This window comes from Anas acuta, chromosome 19 (assembly GCF_963932015.1).
Source record: "Anas acuta chromosome 19, bAnaAcu1.1, whole genome shotgun sequence".
Taxonomy (NCBI): Eukaryota; Metazoa; Chordata; class Aves; order Anseriformes; family Anatidae; genus Anas; species Anas acuta.
Window position 1 is genome coordinate 8,931,294 of NC_088997.1, and position 27,190 is coordinate 8,958,483.

General features: G+C 42.1%; 1 long non-coding RNA gene across 4 annotated transcripts in view; it reads left to right on the top strand.

Moving 5' to 3' along the window:
- Positions 1-27,190, top strand: part of LOC137842280 (uncharacterized) — an 82,923-nt gene that overhangs the window by 9,269 nt on the left and 46,464 nt on the right. For 3 of the 4 annotated variants that reach the window (XR_011088997.1, XR_011088999.1, XR_011089000.1), the window contains exons 3-4: positions 23,468-23,591; positions 23,891-23,981. This is a non-coding gene — a long non-coding RNA (uncharacterized lncRNA). Of the gene's footprint in view, positions 1-23,467; positions 23,592-23,890; positions 23,982-25,614; positions 26,937-27,190 lie in introns of those variants that run through there. The other variant, XR_011088998.1, reaches the window with a different exon arrangement.

The window sequence follows — 27,190 nt, forward strand, 5'->3', positions numbered from 1 at the left end:
GTTCGCTAGAGGATGGATGAAGAGCATTAGAGCGAGCAGTAATGCTGGGATTTTCTCCATGCACAGAGGCTGTCTGTAGTCTCTGTCAAAATTACTTCTAGGCTGGAAACAACCGTGGGGTCTTTGTTGGCGAGCTTGCCATGGCAGGGTCATGCTGGTGACTGCCTTTAATTGAAGTGAACGCAAAATGGCTGCCTGCGTACAGCGGGGCTGCAGCATCGTGCAGAGAAAAGAAAGGCACAGCTGCTGTGTGCCTGCTTAACCTTGCAGCACTGCCTTGCCTGAATTTGCTAAACTCATCACATTGCTAGTCCCAATTAGGAATAAAGAGGAATTGTATTCTTTAGTGAAGTATTAAAATGTTTCTAGTCACAGAATGCCTTTAACAGCCTTTGGATACCTCGGTTATCCAAGACAACAGAGACCTGCTGAAGCAGAAGGAAGCCTCACACTTTTCATTCTGCTTCGGGAATGTTTTTGTGAAGCGCGTTGAGGAAAGGCATGCACGTATCTCTGGTTGTAGTTTGTAGTTATGGGATGATTGACTGGACTGGGGGATGCTCCATGTTTATTGTCCATTCTGCCTGATTCAGGGTGAAGTCCTTCCTTCCTGCATAAACTGAGCAGGGAATAAAAGAGAATCTCCCTGTTAAATAACAGTTGGGTAAAAATGAATCCAGGTATACCAAACTTGACACAAGTCACACAAGTCACTGCTGTTTTTCAAAACTATGGCAGTACTGATAGGAGGGGATGATATGAATAGAAAAACCTAAGAATTAGCAGAACAGGTGACAGAAGGAACAACAGTGAAGTAAAGTTACCATTTTGTACAGATCTTTGTTATATACACAAAGTTTTGCTGAATGTTGGTGCCTAGCACAGAACAAGAAAGAAGAATGGAGGGAAGGAAAAATCAAACAATTCTGCAAGACCTTCTACTGTTTTTTCTTCTTGTGAAAAAAGCATCAGTTGAGCAGCATAGAATCTGGTCTGGATAAGGAAAGAGCCTGGCCAGAGCCAATCCCTTGGTCAGATAAGTGAGACTTCACGTTCTCTGCAGCTTGTTGTACCAGCAGGTAGAGAAGCCTTCCGTGTTTCTTTTTGGCTAGAGGATTTTGTGATGTAAGAACCGTGGAGGATGGACATAAGGCCTTCAAAAGGGCCTTTCCAATTTGCCAGGGACAGGTATCCCGGATGGTTCAGAAATGAAGTCTTATCTCTCTCTGAGAGATCATTTCTGTACTTAGTGGTGGAATTAAGATCTCCTTTATTTTCTTGTTCACCAATTGCCCTTCTTTCCATCTCTGTGTTAGCATTGGTTTGAATTGATATTTAAGATGTGAAAATATTTTGCCATTTTTGGATAATTTTCTGTTAACACGAAGCTGCTGTGGGAGAATGATCATAATTATGTATTTTAAAAGGAGTTTTCAGTTGAAATGGATTTCAGAAAAAAGGGATAAAAGGAGATGAGCACAATTAAAAAAAACCCTCAAGTATCAATGAGACAAATATTTTGGTTAAAATGCATTAATCTTGTGTTCAGATCTACTTTTTTTAAGGAGAGTGGTCTTATGGAAGAAATGTTCTCTTGCAGAATTTTCTACTTGTCTAGTAAGCTTTCGGGGATTGTTTAAACTTGCTGTAGAATATCTGTCATTTTCGATTATAATTTTATAGGCATTTATGTGTCATTTATGAAGAAGCTATTCAATTTCATCTATAATAAATTGTAAGGGTCTACTTCATAAAGGATCTTTATGTGACTGCCAAAGATGTGGATCATCATGCAGCCCCCTTTAAATATCTTTCTGGGAGATCAGTGTAGCAAAAAATCTCTCAATAGGAATATGACTTTATTCTAACTGTGCTTGAGCATGGAAACAAACATAAACTTTGCCAGGGAAACAGCCCGCATAAAGTGAGCGCTGGTATTTAGTTACTTGGTGCAGTCTCAGCCAGAATCAGAGTTTCTGATTACCATAAATGAAAAGAGATTTTGTAGGCTGCTTGCCTCCCCTTGTAGGACAGTGAAAGCAGTGCCATGCCAAATACTTGTGATGAGCTTCAATTCCTGAATAGAAAGGCATGGGGTGATTTAGACTAGTGAGTAAGGACTAAAAGAAAAAAGAGGTGTTAAATGATTGGTGCCTGTTGGTTAAAGGGCAGTGGGGAGAACTGGCGCCTTGAGGTGCTGTGTGGGGGCTGTGCTGGGCCCCTCTGCCCTGCCTGGGTGCCTGCAGGACGCTGGGCACCGGGCTCAGGAGAGCGCAGCCTGCTGGGTTCCCTGGCCCCAGCACTCAGCTGAAGGGCCAAGGCAGGCCCTTAGTGGGGTGAGATGTGAGTGCTTTGCTCACCCTGTGAGCAGGATACTACCAGGTTTTGGTGCTAGCTTTGGAGAGGAGGGGAACAGGCAAAAAGAGAAGTTTGATTGTAGAGATTTCATGTAGCACAAGATGGCAGTAATGCTCTACTATTTTTACATTCACTATCCTGGAGTTGAACAGACATGAAGTTAGAGCTGCAGAATGCAAAGCTGAGACTTTTTGCCTTGGAGATGACTTCATTTGCATCTCTCCCCCTCCTCTCCCCTACAGACACACAGACTTTGTTCCACTCTTCCTGTTTTTCCTTGAGGTGCAGGGGTGGGATAGAATGGGAAACAAGTTACCAGAGCGTCCTTCCTCAAACCCGTGCAAACTGAATCCAACCGAGGTTGGTACTGAGGGAACATGAGTTGCAACATGCTCACCAACCCTCCAGTCACTACTGGACCTCTGCTAGGTACAGGCCCTGTGGAGCCGCACCGGAGGGACCGAGACAGCACAGACTGAGATCTGAGTACAGGGACCATCAAATCATGCTGTGGTGTAGATGTAATTTTCTGTTACTTACGGCAGAAAAAAGGTGGTTTTGTCTACCAAGCTCTCTTGTGGTCTTCTTCAGAACAAATCTGAATAATGACTTCTTGGGGCCTTATCTCAGAAATGGCCTTGTGTTGGCTGTAATCGTGTGGCCTTGTTCTCAGCTGGAGCGTGCAGTTCTGGTGGTGTGTGCAGGCCAGGTCTGTGTCACGGGGGAGCTGCTCACCACCTCTGGTGCCCTGTGGAGGTTAGTTGGGCAGGCAGCTAGCCACACAGCTGCTTGCTCCCTTCCCTCTGCAGTGAGATGGGGGAGAAAAGAGTGAGAACTCTTGGTTTGAGGTAAGGCCAGCTTAATAAGAGGGGAAAAAGAAAAAGGAATTGGAAAAAAATAAACAAGTGATGCAGTGCAATTGCTCACTGCCTGCTGACCGATGGCCAGCCAGCTCCTGAGCAGCAGCAGCACCCCCTTGCCAGCTCTTCCCCATGAACTGTTCGGCATGATGCCGTGTGATGTGAGACATCCCTTTGGCCATCCTGGGCCAGCTGTCCTGGCTGTCCCCTCCCAGCTCCTTGTGCACCCCTGGCCTCCTCCTCACGGGCAGTGGGTGTGAGAAGCTGGAAAGGCTTCATGTAAGCACTGCTCTGCAACAACTGATACCTCCGGGTGTTACCTGCATTGTTCTCAGCCTAAATCCAAAACACAGCACCATGCCAGTCGCTAGGAGGAGAATTAACTCTATCCCAGCCAAAACCAGGACATGCCTTTACCTTGTGTTGGCCTTTACTCTGCCTTATCTTACTAATAACTCATGAATCGATTTCCATTATGGCTCCCTTCCTGAATTTGTCAATTCTGTAAAATAGCTGTTCAAACTGTTTCCATGGAAAATGAAAACAGTTTGAATGAAAATTTCATTCATTCAGAGGCAGTGTTTACATTCCTGTCGTGAACGGGTGTGGGATTACTTACTTGAAAAATATCTGCATATTATATGGGGAAAAAGGTACCAGAGCTGTGGCCCCAGCCAGACACTAGACAGTGCAGTAGAAACTCTTGGGACAATTTTGTGTCCTCTTTTTTTCCTGCACAAATTTTACAGAAAGGTGGAGTACATCTAATCACAATAACGTTGCCCATTGTTTTCCAACCAAGCTACAGCACAATATTGTGTTTAAATCCCAGACATGAGGCATCTTTGCCCATGTTACTAGGACAGCAATGATGGTATTACAATTTGTCCTGCTTTTCTGTAACCTTCCCTCCCACCCCCAGGCTGTTTGGATCAAAGCCTTTGTGTTGGCAGTCAGTGAAGGGAGGTTTCTTGGGGTTAGGTTTATCTCATTCCTCTTGATGAAGAAAACCCAGTGTTCAGCAGCGTGAGGCCCGCCAGATGTCACTCTTGACTCGCGGGAGAAAGCTGTTTGAGAAATCCCCCACTCTGTCTGCCAAACTGCTTTTCCCTTTGCACACTGCTGTGATGCTACCTTGATGTGGTTGTCATGTGTTCTGGTACAGTGTTTCTTTCAGCCGCGTGTATTGTGAGAGGAAAATGGAATGGTGTTCCTGTGGTTGAATGTGCAGCATGCTAGTGAATTTGAGGAACATGGATTTAGTACAGTTTATGGAGATGGCTTTTTCAGATGCATCCACGCAGTGTTCGTATGACAAAATGCCACAATTGAAATACAGCTGTAATTTCCTTTTATTTGATTAACTTTCTAGGCAACTGATTACATTTCCACAGTTATTTCGGTACCGTGGCAACAACAGCTGATTCTTGATGTGTTTTGCTATGTAGCACCTTCCAAACATGGAAGTGATGCCACCCTCGTCTTGGGCAGCACGTACTGAGGATTAGATTTTGGGTTTCTTGCCTTGTGACATGTCACCAAGGGTTAGCAAAATGTGCCTGGGCAGCTAGGCAGTGGCAGTGTGTAATTCATCTGAAGAATTGCCAGCTGTTTTGCTGCATCCCACAGCCTTTCGCAGCTGGAAGGGTGCGGGAGGTCTGGGTTCTAGCACCATGTTCTAGTTCTGCTGTGGGAGGAACAGCGCTTTGTTGGACTCAGGCTGACTGGAAGGACATCTTACTCCTGATTTTTAAGATTTTGCTAGGTTCTGAGGAACTGGTGCACTTACTACTAGCTTACTTATGAGCTGCTCAGTACAGCCTGAAGCACTGCTTAGCCATAGACAATACGTGTTGAGTAATATCAAAGCCTGCACGGGTATTTTTGACATAAGTGCATCCATATGTGTTTTTTTGTATATGGTAAGAAAGTTGCTCTGAAAAACAGACTGTAACTATTAAACATATGCTAAAGCTCAGAGTTTCCATTAATTTAATATATCATGCATTGCTGGAGAATATACTGTACTAGCAGGAGATTCCCTCATCTAAGCAGAAATTGTGATTTGGGGTCTCATATGTTTTGTATCACTTCCTTGTCTTGACTCCATCTTAAAAAGTATTGGAGTGCTTTTTGATAAAGTTCCTCCTAGTCTTCCCTCAAAGTAACTTTGTAAATTGTTAGGTTCAAAATTAATAACGTGGTCCTTGTGTTGCCAAAATGGAATGGGAGAAAGAGACATTAGTGCTTCAGGATGCAAAGTGGTTTTTGCTACCTGTGGGTTTCCCTCTTCAATGTGTAGTGCATCTTGTGCGCCTTTCTGAAAGGAAATCTGTCCACACAACTGGGTGTTCTGGGTCAGGACCTGTGCAGGGGGGCAGAAGTAGTGGTTTGAGCCACGAACCCGAGCAGCATTCATTGGGATGCACTGATTGCGGCACAAGTCAAAGCTTCCTGGGTCACACAGGGGTGCTGGCACATTTTCTCTGCAGGAGGAGACGTGGAGGTTATTTATATCTGTGCCCCCGAGGAGCGTCATGCTGCAGTGTGCTTGGGCATGCCAGAGTGAGCTGCACGTGCTTACAGGCCAGCAGTTACTGGGAAGGTGTAGCAGCAGGGACTCCTGCACGCTCTTGGGAACGTGCGGTCAGGTCACTGGCTTATTATTAGCTCTTATGGTGCCTATTATTTCCTAATGCAACTGCCCACAGTGGGTGTATGTTAAGCTATGGGGATGGTATGTGCTGCTGTATCCACCTGCTGGAGGTTACAGCCACACCTTTGTGTTGCTGTGTGGGTGCACCCCAGGAAGTTTTTGTGCCAGGAAGCTTCAGGCGTGTGTGTGGTCCTTTGTGCCTGGCGCTGTGGTTGAGTCGAGTCTTTCAGGTCTGAAAGGCAGCAGAGATTCGTTTTATTTCCTCACTGTGCATTTGGCAGGCAGGCAGGACATTTTCTGCTGTCCTCCCTCCATGAGTTGCGACTACTACCTCCTAAAATGCTTGCGCCACTCATTGAATTTGTAATTATTTAGCATGTTGTTTGAATGACACCTTTTGTATATGCATTGTTGAGTCAGGGCAAATGGTGTGTTCATTCATGCGTACAGACTTAAGCCTGCCTTCCACCAAAGCAATTAAACTCCAGAAACACAACTGTGGCATCAGTCAGCAATGTCAAAATTTGCTTGCATAGCAGTGGATAAACTATTCTTTTCTCTTGTGACTTGTGCATGTGCTCTTTTTCTTCCTTTTGCGTGGTGTAGACTGAGAGCTGGATACTTGTCAAATGCTATAACATGAAGTTAAACATTTGACTTGGGGAGAATGACACATTGACACTTTTCATAATAATTGCTTCCTACACTGGAAACCTCCAGCTGTTTTGGTGGAAATAACGTGATGTGACTGTGACAATAATAGAGTCCCAAAGCTTGTAGGCTGAAAATAGAAACTTATAGATCCACTTTTAGTTGAAAGGTAGGGTTTTTAACCTTTACACTACTGTTCATAAAGATGGCTAGAAATGAAAATTAAAGAAACCCCCAAAAAATTCTTCCAGTTGTTGACGCACATACGTAAGTGTTTGTGGATGTGACTATGAATAAGGTTTATTTTCATGTCTGTCCTGCAGGAAACGTCGGGAGTGCCCTTCAAAAAGGATTAGGCTTAGATTTTCTTTTTGCTTTGGAAAATCCAAATTGCAAAATTTGTATCCCAGGACCACCCTGTCAAGTCCCGATGTTGTGCTAGTTTAGGCAGCAGAGGAATCTCAGACTCTCTTTCCCTTTGAGGAGTGTATGGCCAGTCCCATGTCGAAGGGAAGGTCATCGGAAGGGAAGTCTGTGGGTGGACACCAATGGGGAAGACCTCCATTTCATGCACTTCCTGTAAGTGAAATCACTGGTGTAAATAGCAGTCGTTAAAGTTAGAGCTGAATGGGGAGTAATTATTTTTAATACATGAAACATTAAAGATTGGACGGTAAGAATGCTCTTAATGAGACACATAACTATTCTGTGAAAGGCTGAATATGGTAACGGTGTTTCATTATCTGTTTCTCTGGAATTAGTGCTTCTATCCCCCCACAATAAAAACAGGATGAACATACATCTGCTAAATCTTTAATGTCTCTAATGGCCTCTTGGTCATTTGCATTTCAGATCCTTCTTTGCACACTGTAGCAATTTGTGATCTTGGAATGCGCTGCGGATTGAAGCTGAAGGTCCTGCTTATTATTATTATTTTTCACCCCCATTCAGCTGTAGGATGCAACAGATAAAACTCTGCTGTGATATTTCTGGAGATTCATTGCTGAGATCTCACCATGGAGAGGGTACAGGCTTTGCTAATTGTGTTCTAAAGGGAGTATGCATTTATGCATCTTTCTTTTTGATGACAGCAATTCACAGAATTCATTTAAAAAACAAAACAAAGCATTTGTTGAAGATGGTAAAAAGGCAGCTAGGCAGCACCTGTGGTCGTTGTATATAGTACTCAGAATATGGTCCCAGAAGTCCTGTCATGTAACTCTATTAAGAGGTGGTAAAATCACTCAAGTTCAATGTGTCTTGTAGGTGATGGCAGAGCCACTGATAGAGCAACTGCCAAAGAGAACAACTCGTGGGACTGAACTATGTTGTTAAGCTGTAGTCCGATTTTTAGTCAGCTGGCAGGAATTGCAAGATACAGGGACTTGAGCAGAACTTAGGCTTTGCAAATGTGGCCCTTAAAAAGGGATCTGTTTGTAGAACAAGTGACTTGCTCAGCCTGCATCGTGCTGAGATAAGTTGTGCCACCTCATCTCTATAAATGGCAAATCCAGGAATAGTTTTCTTATTTGTTGGTGAAGGTCAGTTAGTGTGTGTGTGTGTTCACAGTATCCTCCTAGTCTAGCTGAAATTGTTATGTTGCTATGAAGAAGACCTGGAAGGTAGTTCACTATGGTAATTGATTTATTTGGACTTCTGCCAGTCACCAGGGCATATGTTGCTACTGAAAACCACAGTTACTAGAAAGTCTCTTTTCTATTAGTCAACTTTATATAAGGCGCCTTAAGGGCTATATTGTAGAAAGCCAACAAAACCCTGACTTACAATGACCACTTTTGTTAAAGCAGGTGCAAGCTGTGCATAAAAATGTGGTTATTTTATATCTTGAAGTCTTCATCTTGTTCTAGAGATGCCAAACAGGTATGGTGGTTGACAAGTTTTCTCCTAGGACAGCAGTTTCTCAGTTTCTGGGCTATACCGGATACTGACAAATCTGTCCTGGAAGCCCCTCCATATTATGTCTGCTTTTTCATGCTTCTGTGAGTATCATTGAGGATTGCATCCATTACATATCAAATATAAATCCTCTGCTCTTACTGGAAGGTGGAAATAGAAATCCTGATTACTCATGTATAACCCGTGACTGCATACCAGATATCAGACTTGCTACTTGTAGTCTGACGATCAAACAGGTGCTCTAGTTGTACCCTCTAATTTCCTGCTTAAATAAATAAATAAATAAATAGTACTTCTGTGTCATGTAGAAATGACTTTTTTGTTGTTTTTGGCACAGTCTTGCCAAAGTTGCAGTAGCTTTCTATGTTGAAGTATGAAGACGCAGCATGTTGAAGTGCAGTGCTGAGCTTACTCCAGAAGATAGCTCGTCCCCCTCACCCTAAAAAAATATTCTTGTTATTGACAGCTCAGCTGTCATTGTGGCTCCCAGCTATCATGAGGAGAGTTCAGGGAGCTACTGCAGGTAGGTTACTCTGCAGGTAGGTAGGTTATTCAAGCTCCTTCCTGCCTGTAGTGGATCCAGGTGGGAATTAAGCTTGCCAGTGTGGTTTGTAGTGCATGTGCTCCTGTCTTGCTGTGGACAAAGTCCAGGTGTCAGTGCCGGTTCTCAGCCTGAGCCCTGAGTTCAGTGACAAGAAAGTGATAGGTCTGTTGGACCTTGGTACGGATAGATGAGATGCCCTCAAGTGTCTCTGTTTTTCGTCCTTAGAAAACTCGGAATTTTCTGTGTGATTGCTCATCTGCCTTGAGGGTTAGCTCTACTGTGGTGGGATAGAAACACGTGTTGGCATCCCTATTGTTCAAGGCTATGTGGTGATCTGAACAGCACTGTTAATATGTAGGGATGCTGTAAAACTCGATTTGTTTCACTGGATCCATGTGCTGTAGATAAAAAATATATATATTTGGGTTGAAAGTGGCTGTCTGAGATGTGACCTAGATAAGGAGGGAAGCGTTCCAGCAGAAATGGTGTAGTCATGGAGTAAGTGGTGAGATGTCTGTGTTTTTTCACTGTAACTTATTCTGCTGGCTCTTCTGTTGATTTAGGTGTCTTAATAGTACTCCAGCATGCCTTTTCCACTTATTTTAGATCTCTTCTGGCCTATAAGGTGCCTGTTTCTGCATGATACAAACTTTGCTTGTAATCTGTGCAATATGGCTGTTCTGCACCTCCCACTGGATTTTTGCAAATCGCTTTCCTTGTGGTTGCAGTTGCCTGGGTGTGAGATTTGTTCAGTACGCCAGCAGTTCAGGAGGTGTGCAGGTCAGCGGGGTACTTGGTGACGCCTTGCGTTCGGTGCGCTTCCTTTGTCTGCACGCCAGCAGGGACGGGCAGCACCTGTGGTACAGGAATGAGATATCGGAGATGATCTTGAGGCTGCTCTGAAGGCAAGAATAGTGGGCACTTGATGACAGTAGAGGTTTATTGAGGAGTCTGGCTGGCAGGGGAGGATCTGGTAGTCCCTGGATGGCTGTGGTTGTGTGCATTTCATCCCAATTTAAATTTGAAGGGCATTACGCATGCCTTCTCAAGCTGTAGGTCTTAGTTCATTGTGACTTGAAAGCAGACCTGCTTTGTAAGAAAACTTTGCTCTTTTTTGTCTCAGAAGATATGTTCTATTTATACATATATATATTTATAAAAATAAATAAATGAGGCCCAATTCACTGTTGTGTAGCGCTGGCTAAACTTGCACGCCTGCTTTGGTTAATTGTAATCATTTGCTCTGTATAAATTGTTCTTCACATCTGAACATCAGTATAGGTTGAACAGTAACCATTTAGCAACACAAATCCAAGAGTTTCATAAATTTTTCTGGCAAAATTTTTACTGATGGCAGAATCTCTAGCTTGACCATAACTCATTTATTTTTCATGTCTTTTTGTCTGTCTCTGTAATGACCTGTTCTTGACATACTGTACTCTGCAGCTCAGTGCTGAAGACAGCCTCTTCATTATTATTGAGCAGCGATATTCTAGAGCGTTTTTTGATGTAGTACATCTTGCTCAATGTGCTAAACTAAGGCCTTCAGCATGCCTTACCAAACTAGTCACATCATTTTTTCATCCCTCTTTCTAGTTTGTAGTTGGTGAGTCAGACCATCCATCGACACCATAAATCCTCATTCAAACAGTCCAATTTACATATTGCTACGATCACACTGAAAGTTCTAATAAATTTCCTTCTGTGGCATAAAGCCCTTTGAATAACAGCTCTGTCTAAAACTGTCATTTTAGTACCCACGAGCTTGTCATCTTCCTGGAGCTTATTACTCCAGTTTTAACAGTACCCTGCAACTGATGTCCTGCCTGCACGTTTCTCACTTAAAGGCCTGTGAAGTTCCGTTGTCTGTGGTGCTGCTACTAGTGTTGCCAGTCCTCTGCGTTTTCTGTAAGCAAACAGCCTTCACCAGTGCTAGACGAGGTGCTGGCCACCTGCTTCCTTGTCTGTTTTGTTGTTCGTTCAAAGCAGTGGGCGAGGGTCTTCAAGAACCATCTCTCAGGAGTGAGCTTTTGCTTTTCGTGTACGTGTAGTTTATTACTCTTCTGGAGTGGCATATCACTTACAAAGGGTGCCTGATCCAGGCGTCTCTGTGAGGCTATGTGTAGGCCTATTTTCTGTAACAACTCTTTCAGTTTAATACTTACACATTTTTTGTGTTGAAGAATATAGAAACGCTGGTGATGAGGGGAAATCGTTGGATGCACACAAGCTGATGCACTGTTTGGGTTACAGTTTGCATTAGCAAGGGAAAGAGGTATGAGGAGCTAAAAGTTGGTATTTGGGGTTATTGAAACTGCACTAGGAAACAGCATTTACCTGAGAATTTGTACATGATGGGCAGTTGTTACATGGTCCGTTTTTAAGTCAAATGCACTGTATTTACAATTATTGTACAGAATCCATTGTAAATAGCTGTTTGCTGTTTAATTTATTTCTCTTGCAAGTATGCAATTTATCTTAGGCACCTTTCCTCTTTGGTGTTTGTGTTCATTCTTACTTGTCACATCCAGATGTGCTTCATGCCCACTGACTTGAATAGTAAAGAGAACAGAGAAAATTCGTTTTGGAGCAATACATTGCACTGGGATTGTTTGTGAAGACAAACCTCTTGGATATAATAGATAAGTTGAAGTCTTTCTTTTCCTGTTAGTGTCCTAGATAGCCTATCTACTCTTCAGCCAGAAAAAAAGAGGCTATTTTCATCTGTAGAAGGAACTCAGTCTTTGAATGGATCGATAGACAGCATAATGAAAATGGATGTGACAAAGGACAGGGTGCACTTTTTGCTACAGGGCTGATAAGATCCCTCATGTGGAAGTGTAGTATTTGAAATGGTGTGGAGGGTATTTGTTTGCATGTGGAGTATAAATGCTACTTGAACATAGTGGTAATTTTAGAGCTAAACAGTTTCCGGTCTGATGAGAGATTTTTGGCATTTTATTTGTTTTAGGCTTTGTTTTTAAGGTTTGTTTCTCTTGCTCAGAGAAAAACTCGTTCAAGACCCTGCTCGAGGTGGATGAAAGCAGCAGATGTAATTGGATTTTGGGTTTCCTGTGTTTCACATTAGTGTCTTGTCTGGGAGGATTTAGAGAAAGGCTTCTCTTCTGCTCTTTCTCATGTTTCCAGCTTTTGTTCTAATGCACAGTGAAACCAAATGTCAAACTCTCATCCTTCCTTGCAGAATGAGTATTTTGCTTTCTAGTTCTTCTTCTAAATCATGGTGTTTAGGACCAGCTAATAGTGGTATGCACCTCTCACCAAAGACCACTTTTAGCGTTGGGTCTGAACCAGTTTCCAGTGAAGTTGCTGTAAACTTCGCCTAGGAAGCCTAATAAGAAAAAATGTGCAATATGCTGGGGAAATGTCAGTGTTGTGTTGAAGACTTGTAATCTGTACATTCAGCCTGCTTACTTCCTGATTGCTGTCCCCAAATAGAAAGTGGATGTGTGCTTTCAGATGTGATGAAAGCAGGCAATTTGATCGGCTAATACCGAGGGTGGCACTAAGGCATGTGCAGAGATGGGAATCGGTAGCTCAGGTTGATGGTTGGGCTTGGTGATCTTGAAGGTCTTTTCTAACCGGGATGATTCTGTCATTCTATAAATGCAGTGGTCTTTATGGATTTAATAAAACAGTAAAATGAGCTGTAGAGCTGTGATTGCAGGGCTGGACTGAGCAAGCATGGGATTTTTGTCTGTTTATTTGTTTAGTTGTTAACTTAAAATTTAGGAAAACCTTTTCTGTCTAGGACTGTTTGCTTCCTAAAATACAAGCTCTCTGAATTACAAGTATGTATGTTTTACCTTGAGAATTGGTTTTGACATCCTTTTCAGGTATTTTGCATACGCGTATTTCCCTTACACCATTTCTGTATCTACCTGAGTGGGCAGGTTCAAGGTGCTTTATGGGTAGGCACTTTGCAACAGTGAAGCACAGAAAGTTCAAGCCCTGGTGCAGGGATGGAGCTGCCTGAAGAGACCAGTGTGCATGTGAGTGCCTATCTCATGTGATGTGATGGATCTTGTAGGTCACAAAATTAAAGAAACAAATCTGCGGTGTTGCTTAACATGTTTGTGTAATAGCCTGTTCTTCTAATAATAGGTAATAAAAGTCATCTGATTATTAAACAATTACACGGGCTGACATCTGAGTTCTGTGTGAAATTGCAGAACTGAGGCCAAATCCTTCGTGTTGTTCAGGTGCTCAAATCTTGCTGACTAGGAATTCATTTATTTCAGTGGGACTGAGGTTATTTCAGTAGTTTTGCCTCTCCCTCCTGATCATAAAATGGCTATGTGAGCACACAAATGGTCTCACTGACATTTTAGTGATGTCTTGGTGGAAATAAGGTGCAAATCCACTTCTGGACAGACAGTGAGTGATTTCTGAGGCTTTTTGCACATCCATTTGAGAGGGCCCGATTTGTTCCCTTCCTCCCCCCATATGTTGACAATAAGACCTCTCTAATGCTCAAGTTGAGTACTCTGATATCAAGCATCAGTTTGGAAAATTGTATTTAGTTTCACTGTTAATTATTTATAAAGTATGGATGTAAACACCACACACAGAGTGGTGATATGTTAACAGTACCCAGACTGAAAAATAAATTTTTTACAATATTATAACCTAGGTACAATAAGGTAGAAAGCAAGTCTGGAAAACACCAAGGAAGGAGAAAAACCTCTCCCATCTGTTCATCTGCTGTTCTCTCCCACTAGGTATTGTTTTTTTGAGTTGAATGTAGGGTTTTATATCCTAGATGTAAGCAAAGCAGACTGCCTCCCTGTAAGGTATTTACTGCAGTTTGTTACCCCATGCAGCATTGCAGTGATTTCTGTACCTCTGTTGTACAGGAACATGCTGAGATGTTGGAGCACAGACAGTCTGGCAGGTGGCTGCACAGTGCCTAATTACAAAAGGGTAACATGGATTTCTGTCATACGTATATGTGAACATAAATCAGGCAGAAGATGAAAAATATTCTTTGTCTAAGTTGGGCAGCAAAACAGGAAGAAGAACTAGCAATGACTTTTCTGGAACTTTCCCACTAACTTCACTAGACTTGATCTCTTCGGGGTATGTGATGTGTTGTTCTGTTGAGCTTCTTGCATCAGATGTGGAAGAAGTCAGACTTGCAACTCAACCTAAATCAGGGTGTAGACAGAGGTGTGATTACTCTCCTGTCTCACGTGTCTGTTCAGCGAGTACTTAAACGGATAGGGTCTAGTAAAAATTTGATTTTGGTTACCCTTCTACTAGAGGCCAAAAATTGGACTGTGCTGGTTAATTGGAGAAGAGGATGAACATGAATGGCAGCCTTGATGCTGAGGCAGTTGGCAGAGCTGCTGGCATTTGTTATGTTTGGTGAAACATGCAGCCTCTGAGGTGTCTGAGAACTGTTTCGTTTCAGGTCGGATTGTGGCACTGAGAGTGCTGAGGATTATTTGTCTTCTGCTTTTCGTCTGAGACTAATTGATGAACAAATTAATGTACCTTCAGTGTGAAATGAGAACTGAATTATTTATCTTTGTCTTTTTTGGATAAAGACATGCAAGTTATGAACAAACAGTGATGAGAACTTTTGGTTGGTGTAAAGTCAATAACTGACTGAAGTACTGGAGCTAGGTATTTTTGTGGTATGCCTTGACTAGCTGGAGTGTGTGTGTTCTAGGCATAAGTTCATGAATACCTCCAAGTACCTATTAAATTGCAAAGCCTAACAATCTGTTTGACCCAAGGACTTGCAGAGGAATACTTCTACCTACAGGAACGCCGCTGTTATGCACAAAGATTGTAAAATCACTGTAGAGCAACCTACCTTTGGTTGTTAAATCCAGATGTCAGGATGGTGGCATACAATTTTTTTTTTTTTTTAATTCCCCATTTGTTTGTCATTAAAAAGAGAGAGAAAATACCTGCAAGTGCTCTAATGCGTGTACTTCCAAAGGTAAAGAGGAACTTAAGGCCTTTTCCCCCCACATATATGAAAAGAATAAAGTATGAGATCCTTTACTATGTCATGCTGTGTTTATGTTGTAGTTCAGAAGGACAATACCAAGCTGTAGCAGAAAGCCCTGTCCTGTTCGAAGGGAGTGCAAGTGGGGAAGAAATACAGTGTTGTGGTCTAGAGCTGCACTTAGGCCTGTCACAGGTGCTCCCGGAGACCTTGAGGAAGCCCTGATGGAAGTTTCTGTCTCAGCTTCCTACCTCTAGTTCTGCTGTTGTCAGTTCAGGCTGTAAATATTCAGAGAATGTTCTGTCTTGAGATATGTACAGCAACTAGCACATAGGGTCTTGCTCTCAGGGCACTGTGGCAATATGAATAATAATCCTTAGCCAAGGAAGCAAGGCACGTTTTCCTTTTGCAGCATAATAGCGCTTTAAATTCTTCTGCTGTCCTTGGTTGTGTGTATGCCGACTCAGCAACATGCGGAGACACTGCAGAAATTTTTACGTATGCTATGGGTTTGTGACTGTGCTTCCACAGCCATGTAAATCAGAAATAACTCTGCTGAAATCAGTGTTTTATGTACTGGCATATAACTGTGGGAGAGAAGAATGGATTTATTTTGAAAAATGGGAACAGCAGCTTGCTTAATGTTTCTTTCCTTGCATTAAAAAAAAAAAAAGCATTGATGATGTTTTCCTAATGGGCTCTAAAGACTCAGCCCTTAAAGTAAGCAGATTCATGAATAAAAGAATTGTTCCTGGTAAGGAAAAAACTGCCAAAAAATATGCTTAATTTATGGCACTAAGAAAGAAATACTCATGTAATGGATGAGTTAATTTTGCCATTTGATTATGCAGCTAAAGTTATGGGTGTTATAATCTTAAAATTGTTTCCAGTTTATTTTGTTTCCTTCCTGCATCATATAAATACTACAAAGTAGTTTAAAATGGATGTGTGCTTTGCAAGGAAAACTTCCCTTTGGTGCGTGTCACAGTAACTTGCACAATGCCACGTGAATGCAGTCACCAATCAAATGTATATCAGCTACCAGCATGCTGACCTCACCGTGCTGGTTGTCTGCTCTCATTAGATGGTGCGGATAGTGGGAGTAAGGCAGAGGCTGTAGCATCTGGGCAGGTGTCCTTGCAACATGTTTCTCCAAGATACTACTCTTAATTACTCTTAAATACTCTTAATTATAAAACAAGAATGTTCTTCTGTGTTGTTTTCCCCTATCCAATGACTTTTCTTTCTTTTGCAAGGTAAAAGACTTCATTTTTCTTTCTCTTGGCTAGAGCAAGAATGTGTTCAAGGGCTCAGGGCTGCTTCAAAGCTTTGTGTGTTCTGTTGAGGACTCTGAGCAGTCAGCATCAGCTCCTGGGTTGCCCAAGAGAGTGAATGAGGGAGTCTGCACTCATTTTGAAGTCAGAAGAATGGGAAATTTGGACAAGAGATTTCACAATGGTTGTGTAAAACCGTGACTGAGAATGCAGGGTGCCTAGCTGGGAGCTACTCTCTTCACTGTAATTACCTGGGTTTGTTGGAAAATTCAAGTGCAGGGGTTCTTTGCCAGTGATTTGAAGGAGCCTCAGGTACTACAGCGTGCTGATTACCCCTGAGTACTGACATTATTTTACTGTAATGTAGTTCTTAAAGCATGCAACAACAGATTATCTCAATTTATCAGCTGTGGAAGTGGTTGGAGAAGGAGAAACTGGTGGCCTTCCTGAGGTTTCAAAGGCAAATTCTAAGGCAGAATTGAGAGATTCAGTTCCCAGGTAGTGCTCTATCTATGAGGCAGCAGGTCCTAGTTCAGCTGGTTAAACACCAGTTGAATTCTGATGTCTGATGTTGTCTAAAATTCGGTGCATTCTTACTATAGAGCAAATAATATCTTCTTAGTTAAGACTGCTGCGAAAAACTGCGTGACACGGAATTGATTCAACTTTCTCATTTCTTCCAGGGAGTAATGTGGGTGCAGGTTTCTAGCAGCATGCTAGTTTTGTGAAGTGGAATAGGATCGAAGCTGCGACTTAGAAGTTGGGATTTTGGTCTCTTAGATCTGTTAAGCATTACTCGAGAGACAGTTCCTAAAGGCTCTGAGATGTCAACATGAGAATTTGTCTAGTTCTAGTTCCCTGCCTGCCTGCCAGCTAGTTCAAATCTGCATCATCTTCTGCCCAGGACTGATGGCAAGTTCCCAGGCTCTGGGGTGCCCTGGCTGATAGGGCAATGAGAGGTGTGGTTTTTAACCTCCCTCTAGCAAAGGAGGAAACTGAAACTGGACCTCCTACCTCCTGAGCACCAGGGCTTAGGGTGAGAGGAGGATGCCACTACACCCCAGGTCAGCCCTGTTTCAGAGGGAAGATTGACAGCTCACTGGTGTTCAGTAGAACAACCTGCAAGTGCACAGCTTGTCAAGATGTGCCAGGTGTGTGAACACCAGAAGAGAAAGAAGATGGATTCCTGTGGAAGGAGACGCAAGGTATGCTGCCCCTTGCAAAAGGCAGTTCAGCTGGTGGGTAGCTCAGCAAGAACATCCAGTGAGGGATAGCACTGGTGAATGTGGGTGAGGTACCTGCGGTGCTTGTGAGAAGCAAGTCTCTTTGGGGACCTGATCCTGGCTTCGCTGCAGTTTGATCGCACGCTTGAGGAGAGGAGTCAGAGCTGCAAAGTTAGGGTGCTGCTTTGCATACCTGGCATGAATTGGGTAGAGAATATTGAATCCAGCAGACCTAGAAATATCCTTAACAAGCAGAGGAACTCTCATGGAATGTTACGTTACAAGGCTTTTGGTTTCGTTTGTAAAAGTATGCGCAGAAGATGTCAGGAATGTCCAGAACTGAGGCCGTAGAATGGAAAACTACTGTCTTAGGTGTTAACGCCTACTTCTGTGATTCTGTGATTCCGTGGTCTTGCAGAAATTGCTGGAATTACACTTACATCTGGGTTATCTCAAAATAGAAAAAATACAAACGCCTTATTTCCTCTACAAAAAGCCTTCCCCAGTTTGCTCCCCTGTCATTCCGCAGCCTTGACTGTTAAGAGCTTGTCTGTGTAACGTGAGGGATAATCTGCGTCAGAGTCCGTATTCCCATTAGTCCTCAGGTCTTTGTCTCTGATTTTGATGGTTTGATGGTTTCTCTTCTGGCTTCCTCTATTTGTGAAAGGAGATGGGATATAAAAGCTAAGTGGCTGCATGATAAAGGTGTGCTGTCTGTTAGAGTGCTAGAGAAATCAGGATCTATAGCTGGTGAAATGCAGCAATTCCTGGATTTCTTAATAAATCAGGCTATGGTTAGTCTTTAGAAAGTGGTTCTTGCTTGTAGAGTACTTTAGTGTCCGTATTTGTAGCCCTTAATTTGCTTAAAGAACTCTGAATTCAGAATATTTTGTGCAGCTTTTGCAGAGGAATTTTCATTCAAAGCTGTCTTCCTCCACTGAAGAAAATTCAAAGCTATTACCGGGTGGTGTGAAGAGGTGAGTGGATAGGGCATAGCTTATATTGGCTGTGCTTATGGTAAATATTCCTGAGGACAATGCAATGAGTAGAAAGCCAGGGCTTTAATTGACAGGCTCAGACATGAAAAGAGAGACCTGTTTGATGCACTTCTCATTACTGGGCAAATAGAAGGTCAAGCTAATTAGTTCTCTTGATAACTTGCTTACTCCACTGTGGGAAAACTTGAATGTGTCTGAACAAAACTGGTTTGCAATGCAGCAGAGAATTGCCTTCCAAAATCATTAAAGAAACATTAAGGAAATCACAAGTGTAATGCACCTGGGCAGATTACAAGGCTCTGCTAAACCAGTGCATATTTAAAATTAGCTCTAATTTCTGCCTTCATTTAATGCACCTTCATATCTTTAATGAGGACTCTTGTGAATTTTAGCAAAGGGGGGGAACTGAAAGTGTCCCAAGATAGCACTGGTTTCATGCAAATAATTCAACCAATTGCTCTGTGGCCAGGTTTAAAGGCTGATTGTAGTACTTCATCTAGTTTGATTCCACTAAACATGTACCCTATGCTGCGCCTAGTCTTGGATCTTATGTTTGTCAGTGTATGTCTCATGATTACGGAAGGCAAATGTTGCCTTGATAAGGGGAAATCAGTCAAGTGAATGCGTTGGTGTGCTTTACCTGAGAGTGAAGCATGCTTACACCAACGCTGTGACTTTGTGGCCATCTGATGTGGTGTGCTCTGCTACATCAGTGAATGCGTATTTATTGTTTATGGTCACCTAGTAGAACAACATTTGTAACTAAAGAGGTTTGTAACCATTTCATAAAGCCCTAGCACTTTGCTTTCCTTGTTCCACATCCTACAAATTCAGAGGAGAGGCAGGCTCTGCCTGCAGTACGAATGGTCATTGTAGCAGTTATATGCTGCATCTCCCCGGCCCAGGCTCTCCAGTTTTGCATTTGGGTGTAAACAGTGCTGGTGCCATTGCAAGCATAAACCTGGATGTGCCCCTATCAGTTCTCTTTTAGCTTGTGGAAGTTTTTATATGCTTTGTCATTAGCACAGATCAATGGGAATCAAACAGTACAGGAAGAGTGCTGTGCAGATGTAGTTTAAAAATCTGCACACCTTGAAATCCAAATCAGTAGGCACAGAGGGGAACCAAAGAAATATTTTTATCTACTTATGGGAAGTGAAGTCAGGAAGAAATCAAGTAATTTACTGTAGCTCCCTTGGGGGAGCATGAGTCTAGAGTGGGAAAAGAGAAGTTGGAATTCAGATCTCCTGAAATACAGCGTGATTGCCCAGCAGCAGAACTGCTTTGCACAGTGATGTGTCTCATCTGAAAAGGAGAGTGTTTGGGCACCGTGGGTTTAGCTTCTTTGTGCAGTGAAAGAAGCCTCTGGGAAAGTACTCAAATGCTTTCTGAGACTGGTTTCAGAGATATCTAGTCTTTTAAAATGTGTTACTTTTTTTCCTCAAAGCTGTTCTGTGGTTCAAATCAAAAGCATGTATGGACTGTGAAGCTAGAAGTATTGTGCAGGTCACCTCATTTTAAAAAGTGAGAACTACTTATGTGTATGTTTTCCGTTGGCTTTGTCTATCAAAATGGTCCCATGTTTTGGCAGATTGGAGCAAAACTTGGTTTAAACAATGGGGTTAAGATTTTTTTTGTGTGTGGATACTGAATATTATAGGAATGTGTTTCCAATTTTAAGCTCTTCGTAAGTGTGTGTATAGCCTAAATGTCAACTCTTTAATGTCAGGATCATTCCCATTTACAGTAAAATTTAGTTTTGTATAAGCTCCCTTTTGAAAGAGAGAAGGAAAAAATGTTCTCGTTTTTATTAGTATCTGTGGCTAATGCTTCTCCTCTTACCCCATTCTTCTGCGGTATATTCCCTGCTGGCTCCTTCTGTTTTGCCTTGACATCCAGACTTGGATCATGCATAAACAACACCTGATGGTGTCAGTGGGACCGCTGCATACTTGAGTGTCCTCACAGTAGTGCCCTGCCAGCAGCGATGACATTCCAGCCCTGCATTTGACATTGATACCTGTTCAAAGACAGTGAGGAGTGTTACTGCCTGCTTGTATTTAAAAATGCATAATGTATGATTTTATAGAGTTTTTCTTTTTCCCTTAATGTGCCTAAAGGCGGTCTGTCCCACAATGCTAGCTTAATCCTTGACTATGAAACTGTATGTCCTTAGTTTGATATACACACACAATTCATTTCTATGTATATGAATGAGAATTGTGTGTATATCAGATAAAATACCTATTAGGACTGCATGAACGTCCTCCTTTTCCAAGTTTAATACCTGTGTTTGTGAGCTGCTAAATAGATCTTTGATTTGCTTTTTGACGCACAGTTTAGTGTGTTGCATCTGCATTATTTTTTTGGCTATTCAGACCAATTTAAAGAAGTCACTTTACAAACCTTGTTGGTTTTTTTTTTTTTTCTTTCTTGAGACCTCAGGCTCTGTTTTTATTGTTCTGTAGGTAAATGGAAACCAGAGTTTCTGTGTGCCACCAACAGATGTCCAGTCAGAAGATTTCTTTTTGCTATGAAGTGTACAGTTCATTGCATTTTTGCTACAGACCTACATAACAGGCATGAAACTAAGCTGGATGCAGTTCAAATAACAATGTCACTTTTTGTAGGTTTATTGAGTGGCTTGTAATAATTAGAAACCACGTGTAATGGCACTTTTTATTTTCTCACATTTTGATTTGTGTTAATGGATGGCAGCTGCTGGTTCTATTACTGCAATAATCGCAAGTTCTTTTGATTCTGGCCTTAGTATAGATGAAATCATATTTCTGGTCATAATGCTTAAAACTGCTCGTGTTCCCCATGACTATGTGATAAAAATTGCCCGTGCGCATAAGTGAAGCCTACTTGAACTTTGTAACTACAATTTCAGTTTTATTAAAACTGAAGCCCTCACAGAAACCTGCTATTAAAAATTCAAAATTTAGATGTTGTAGTGCATATTGAAAAAGCTGATGACTGATCTTAGCAGGATGAGTTTTACTGTGTAAACAGTGAAGTGAATAAGGCCTAGTGGAGTGATACTGAATTGTATCAGCTACAACTCTAGACCAGCAGTAATTTTATTATTTGAAACCTTTGTTCTGGCCTACATGAACACTTTATTAAGAGGGATAGCCTAGTTTAATACAGCATTTAGAAGCAGAATCTCTGCAGTTGAGAAATAAAACTTAATACATTTGCAGGAGGAGATAACTGGTTACTGTAGGGCTGGAGGTGGGCTGAAGTGAAAGGCATGCCAATACTCTGTCTTGCATGGCCTTGTTTTTGTGTACAAGGTATGTGGAACTGAGTTATCTTGCCTAAGAAGAGCAACTGTATTAAAATGCAGAAAGGCACTGGGTATAAACGGAGGAGGAATTTTTTCACTTTCCTTCAAAGTAGAAGTGTTGCTCCAGTACTGCCTGATACCTGTTAAAAAAAAAAAAAAAAGCTTCTTAGGTCTTCAAGAAGATCCATCATTTGCAACATCCCTCTGTTTCACTGCCAACACGCACCATAGCAGAGGCATTTATAACACCTCCCATCTGCTCCGTGGCTAAGAGTCGCTGTGAGCAGAAGCTGGGCAGGCAGCACCTGCATGCGTCCATATCCAGTCCCCCTCCTGTTCCAAGAAATGAGCCCAGCAGTTAATTAAATGGGTCTTTCCCCAAGTCTGCATTCAGAAATACAGATACTCTGGTTAATGGAGTGTAGACTTATTGCTGGTTGAATATTATTCATCTCCCATAAAACTGTTGTAAGGTACAACTTCCTCTGTTTTGTTGAGGAGGGGAGCTCAAGAGGGCAGGAATAAGGGTGAGAGTAGTGCTCCGACCATGTGGGTCTTACTTGCAACTGCAGCTAGAATGAGAAGGGGAGAGCAGTGTGCAGGCTGTCATTGTGCGTTTAATGATAATTCACTCTTTTGTAGGTATTTGCCATCATAAAGAGGGAGCCTGGAGGAATTACATCCCATTCAAAAGTCTGAGTTTAGGTGAAATGTATGTTGCTCTGCCATAAAATGAAACAACGTTGGCAATCAACATCTTCCTTTCTAGCAAGGATCAACTTCACAAAATCTCATAGAGTGGAGCTAGTCTCCTTTCTTCCTCTCTGCTTGCCCGGTTCAAAACTGGTTATGTTTTTGATGTTAGGACTGCAGTTCCCAAACGCTGAAATAGCAACATTTGGTCCTATTTTAGAGCTTTCTTCACGTTAGAAATATCCCCTTTTTAAAAAAGTAAATACTAAAATTCTTGCGTGCTCATGTAAGCCCATGGGTATAGAGTGCACAAATCGGATGAGCGTCATGATAAAATCACAAGTCTGGCTGCAATGTGTGTCTGTAAGTCATCCCTGAACGGATTGTTCCATAACACTAGCAAGTACTTTGAAGTCTTTTGAAGTAGGCTAGTTTTAAATTAGTACATTCAGCAATGAATGACCTGCTTCCTATTTTACTTTACTTTTTATGAGGCCACTGTTCTACAGTAACAGGCTGTGGAAGTTTTGGTGGACGTGGAATGGGGACCCTACAGGACTTCTTCCAGGTCTCGTGCATGTTAGCATGCAAGGGCAACTAGAACTGAAAATGTTAAGTTGGAGTCCTGAGCTCTGCCTGTAACGTTGGGCTGTGTCTTAGCAGGCTGCTGTGTGCTGCAGCCTGCAGTTTGCTCTCGGAAGCCTCTGGCACTACTGCTGTATCAGTACTAAACAAACCAAGTGAATGTGAAGGTCCATGCAAGAGCAGTGAGATGTGGGCCTCAGTGAGAGAACAGACGTGGAGGAGGCAGAGGTGGCAGCTCATGTGGAGCAGAATTCAAAATACAAAGTGTTAGCTAGGAGAAGAGGGAACTGAAGTCATGAAGTTACAATTGCTTGACTCTTTGCTTCTGAACCACAGAAACTGTGCACATTTTAATAACGTTGTGGTATGAGTAAGGACATCATTGTGCACAATTCTTTTGCTGACTCTAGTAATAAAGCATTCTGCCCTTTATTTATAGGACTGCCTCAAGGATCTGACAGGAGGAATTGAGTATGCTGCCAAGATATTAAATGAAATTCCCCAGAAAGACATTCAGTGCACTAAAAGAGCCTCAAAGGCAGAAAGGGAAGGAAATGGGCAAGGTAAGTCATACATAATGATCTCAGTTGGCGTCCATTGATCTCGTCCAGCATCCTTTGAGAGTGGAATATCCATAAAAGTCTTTTAAAAGTCACTTGGATATTCTGGGTAGTGTTTGCACTCACAGATGCGCATTGTTCAGCAGTAAAGCTAACCGTGACAAGCCATTTTCTTTTGACCCAAATAATTAAAAAATGTTGCCGCAGTCCCTTGCTGTTAACCTGAACAGTCAGCAAAGAAATACTTAATTTTACCTGGATGTCTCTAGCTCTCTCCATTCTTTCACTGGTTTTCCCTGAAGGGAATTCATCAGCATGGAATTGTACCAGGAGAGATGAAAAGTCCCTTGAGCTTTTGCTGTCTCCAATGCGGGCCAGTGATGGATACTTGAGGTGAGTATAGGAACAGACAAGTGCATGTTGACATTCTTCAGAATCATTACTGCTACCCATTTGTGGCTCAGAGCCTTCCTGAGCCACATGAATTTATCTGCTTGCTTTTTGAAGTTAAAGAAGCTACGAGTGTCCATGAGGTCTTCCAGCAAGAAGTTCCAGAGGCAAACTGTGTGTTGTTAACTACTGTCTCTGCCTGGGTTTAGTGCTCCCCCAGAAGTTTCACTTGAATCTCCTTAGTTCTTACACTGTGGAACAAAGGAGCAAACTTTAATTTTTATGTTCCCTGTGATTTCAAATCTCCCCGCCCCCATTTTCTGATTTCCCACCTGGAAAGTCCTCATCTACTTAAGTTACTCCTTGTACAGAAGTTAATCTTTCATGTATCTAAGCTGCCAGCTCATGAATCTTGTGAGGTAAAAGGAAAATAGTTGTTTTGGGGCAGACCTGTTTTGAGTATGGTTTTGTAACATCCCTGAGCTGTAAATGTAGCTCTTGAGAAAATTCTTCTTTTGTAGGAAGACCTGGGAAGTTATGTGTTTCAAGTGACAATGCAAAGGAAAAGGTTTTGATGTCTATGCATTGTGGCTAAACATCTTATAATTTGGAAAACTGTAGTTTACAGGAACTGTAATGGTTTTAAACTAAAAGATGGTAGATTTAGATATTAGAGAAATTCCTTACTAGGAGGGTGGTGAGGCACTGGCACAGGTTGTGTAGAGTAGTTGTGGATGCCCCATTCCTGAAAGTCTTAAAGGCCAGGCTGGATGGGGCTTTGAGCAGTCTCATCTGGTGGGAGGTGTCCATGCCCATGGTAAGGGGGTTGGAATTAGATGGTCTTAAAGGTCCCTTCCAACCCAAACCATTCTATGGTTCTCTTGTGCTCTGATAAAGAAATGTTACCCTAGTATGTTCTGTTACAGCTGGGACTGTGGGGTTTGTTCTTGGTTTTGTCTTTTGTGTGGTAGGGAACACATTTCCAAATTTAACGAGTGGCTCTCACTTTAATGCTTGAACAGCTTTTTTGAGGAGGTCTAATAGGGGAAGTGCAAATCTTTTACAAGAGACAGAAGTACACACCTGTTTCAAGATGCACTTAGTGCTTTAGGTCAACGTTTTCCTAAAATGCAGGAGGGTGACATAAATATTAGTATTACAAAGTCCTTCTAACCTCAATCTAAGGAAGGTGGAAGGAAGAGGCTGTGTCCATGGCCATGTTGTTGAAGGCACAGGGACTGCCCACAAGATGTGCAGTCACATCACTTTCAGCTCAGAAAGTTTCTCCACAGCTTGTGTGCAGTTTGCTCTCTTCCGCCTTGTTTTATTACCTTCTATAGACTCCTAGTAGTTGTCATGCACAACCTCAGCTTCCTAACTCCAAAGGGTGAAAGCAGTTTGTGGTTTTTATTTTTAATAAATTTGTGATGCGATCAGTCAGGTTCTCCAACCCAAGAATTATGAGGAATCAAGACCCACCTAAATCTGAGCATGTTGAGGTTTTGGGTACCAATGTTACAGTTGTGAATACTGTTTTTGAATCCTTCCTTTTCACTCTTCCATTACAAGCATAAGACTATCCATGTTTTATCTTATTTTTTAAAAACACACTACTGCATTATTATAATTATTCCAGTGATGTTGAACAAGTGCTTGGAGCTGTACAAACCACGTGAGAAATACTGAGGAGACAGCATCTGAAACTTGACAGGCTGTAAGGTACAAATTTGCTCCAGTTGTGCTGACTTGGGTAACTGGTGAAGGGTGTAGTGCTGCTGCTGCTTTTTGAAATAGATCCTTGAACTCTATTCACCGCTATGTACCAGCTAGCTAATTTTGTCATCTGCACTGTACTCACAGGCACTAGATAGCATTAGCCAGGGAGATGTTGAGTCTCCTGTATTTTGCTTTCACTGTGTTTTCTGGTATGCTCTGATTGCTCTGCGGTACAGGAGCAGATGCAGCTTTCTCATCTGAGCAGTCCGTGTCCTTTTCACCAGGAGTGTTACCTCCTCTGTACAGGCTTAGTGATTGATGATATTGCTGCCAAACTGATCTGTCTGGCCCTTTCATTTCAATTAAAAATGAACAGGTTAGAGGGGGACACCTCCAAGCCATTGCTAAGGATAAGGAGGGTCTGGTCACCCGCCTTGGTTATTCTAGCATCATGTGGATTATTCTTCTAGGTAAATATCATTCAGGTTCTCTCCAAACAGTAGAGCAATGCAGTAATGCTATGTAAAGTGCTCCACAGACAAACCTCTGCTGAGTTCTTAAAAAGAGTCTAGAGCTGGTAACAGACTTGACATGGAGTCGCTTTGATCACCACTAAAGCGCAGTCACCTCCAAGCCAGAAATACAGCAGGTCTTCTTTACCAAAACTCAGACTGGGTAACGTGCTTTGGGGCTCTTGATTCTGGAAACCAAACTACCTCTGCTTTGGAAAAGCAGCAGGCTCTGGCCTCTTTGGAATTTGGCCTTGTTGGACTTCGGCTGAAACACCTGTGTGACACTAAATTAGAAAGTCCCTCCAAGTTTTGATGACCAAAAGATGTCAGTGCTTTAAAATAAATAAAAAATTACTTTGAACCTGGGCAAATATTTCACGCAGTTCCCTGACATTTTTAATAGAGTTTTTATTGATTACAGAGGGAGCTTTAATACTGGCTTTTCTAGTGTTGGACCTCTTCACTAAACAGCTGCACCTAAATTTTAGCAGATGTTTCTCTATTTTGAGCTTTTTGAAACCTCCAAGGATTTTTTTTCGATCTAAGTACATTAGGACCAAATGGTGAATTACTGAAAGTCAAGAAACTTTGTTTTTATCATAAAAGTGCTTTCTAATAACAGAAAAGGCGATATTAAAGCCTTTATTATTGTCTTCTGGATCAAATTGCTACAAATTATTCCATATTTAGTCCAGTAAAACACTTGTGATTACTTTGTATTGAATATGAACTGTAACAAAGTAATGTGGCAGTTGAATGAACTGATGAATTAAAAAGGAGAATCTTTTACAGCTGGGAAACTGTCTTTGATGTGCCATTTATTATTTCCATGCTACGCCGTGTGCTGGTGGTAAGCATGGATGCTTTGGAGTCTGCATTTCTATTTGTGCACTATCTCGGTTGTGTTCTGATTATAGGAACCATTGGGTTTAGTGAGTGTAGCTGTTATAAACTGGAATAGAAAATACTCCAGTGAGCAAACAA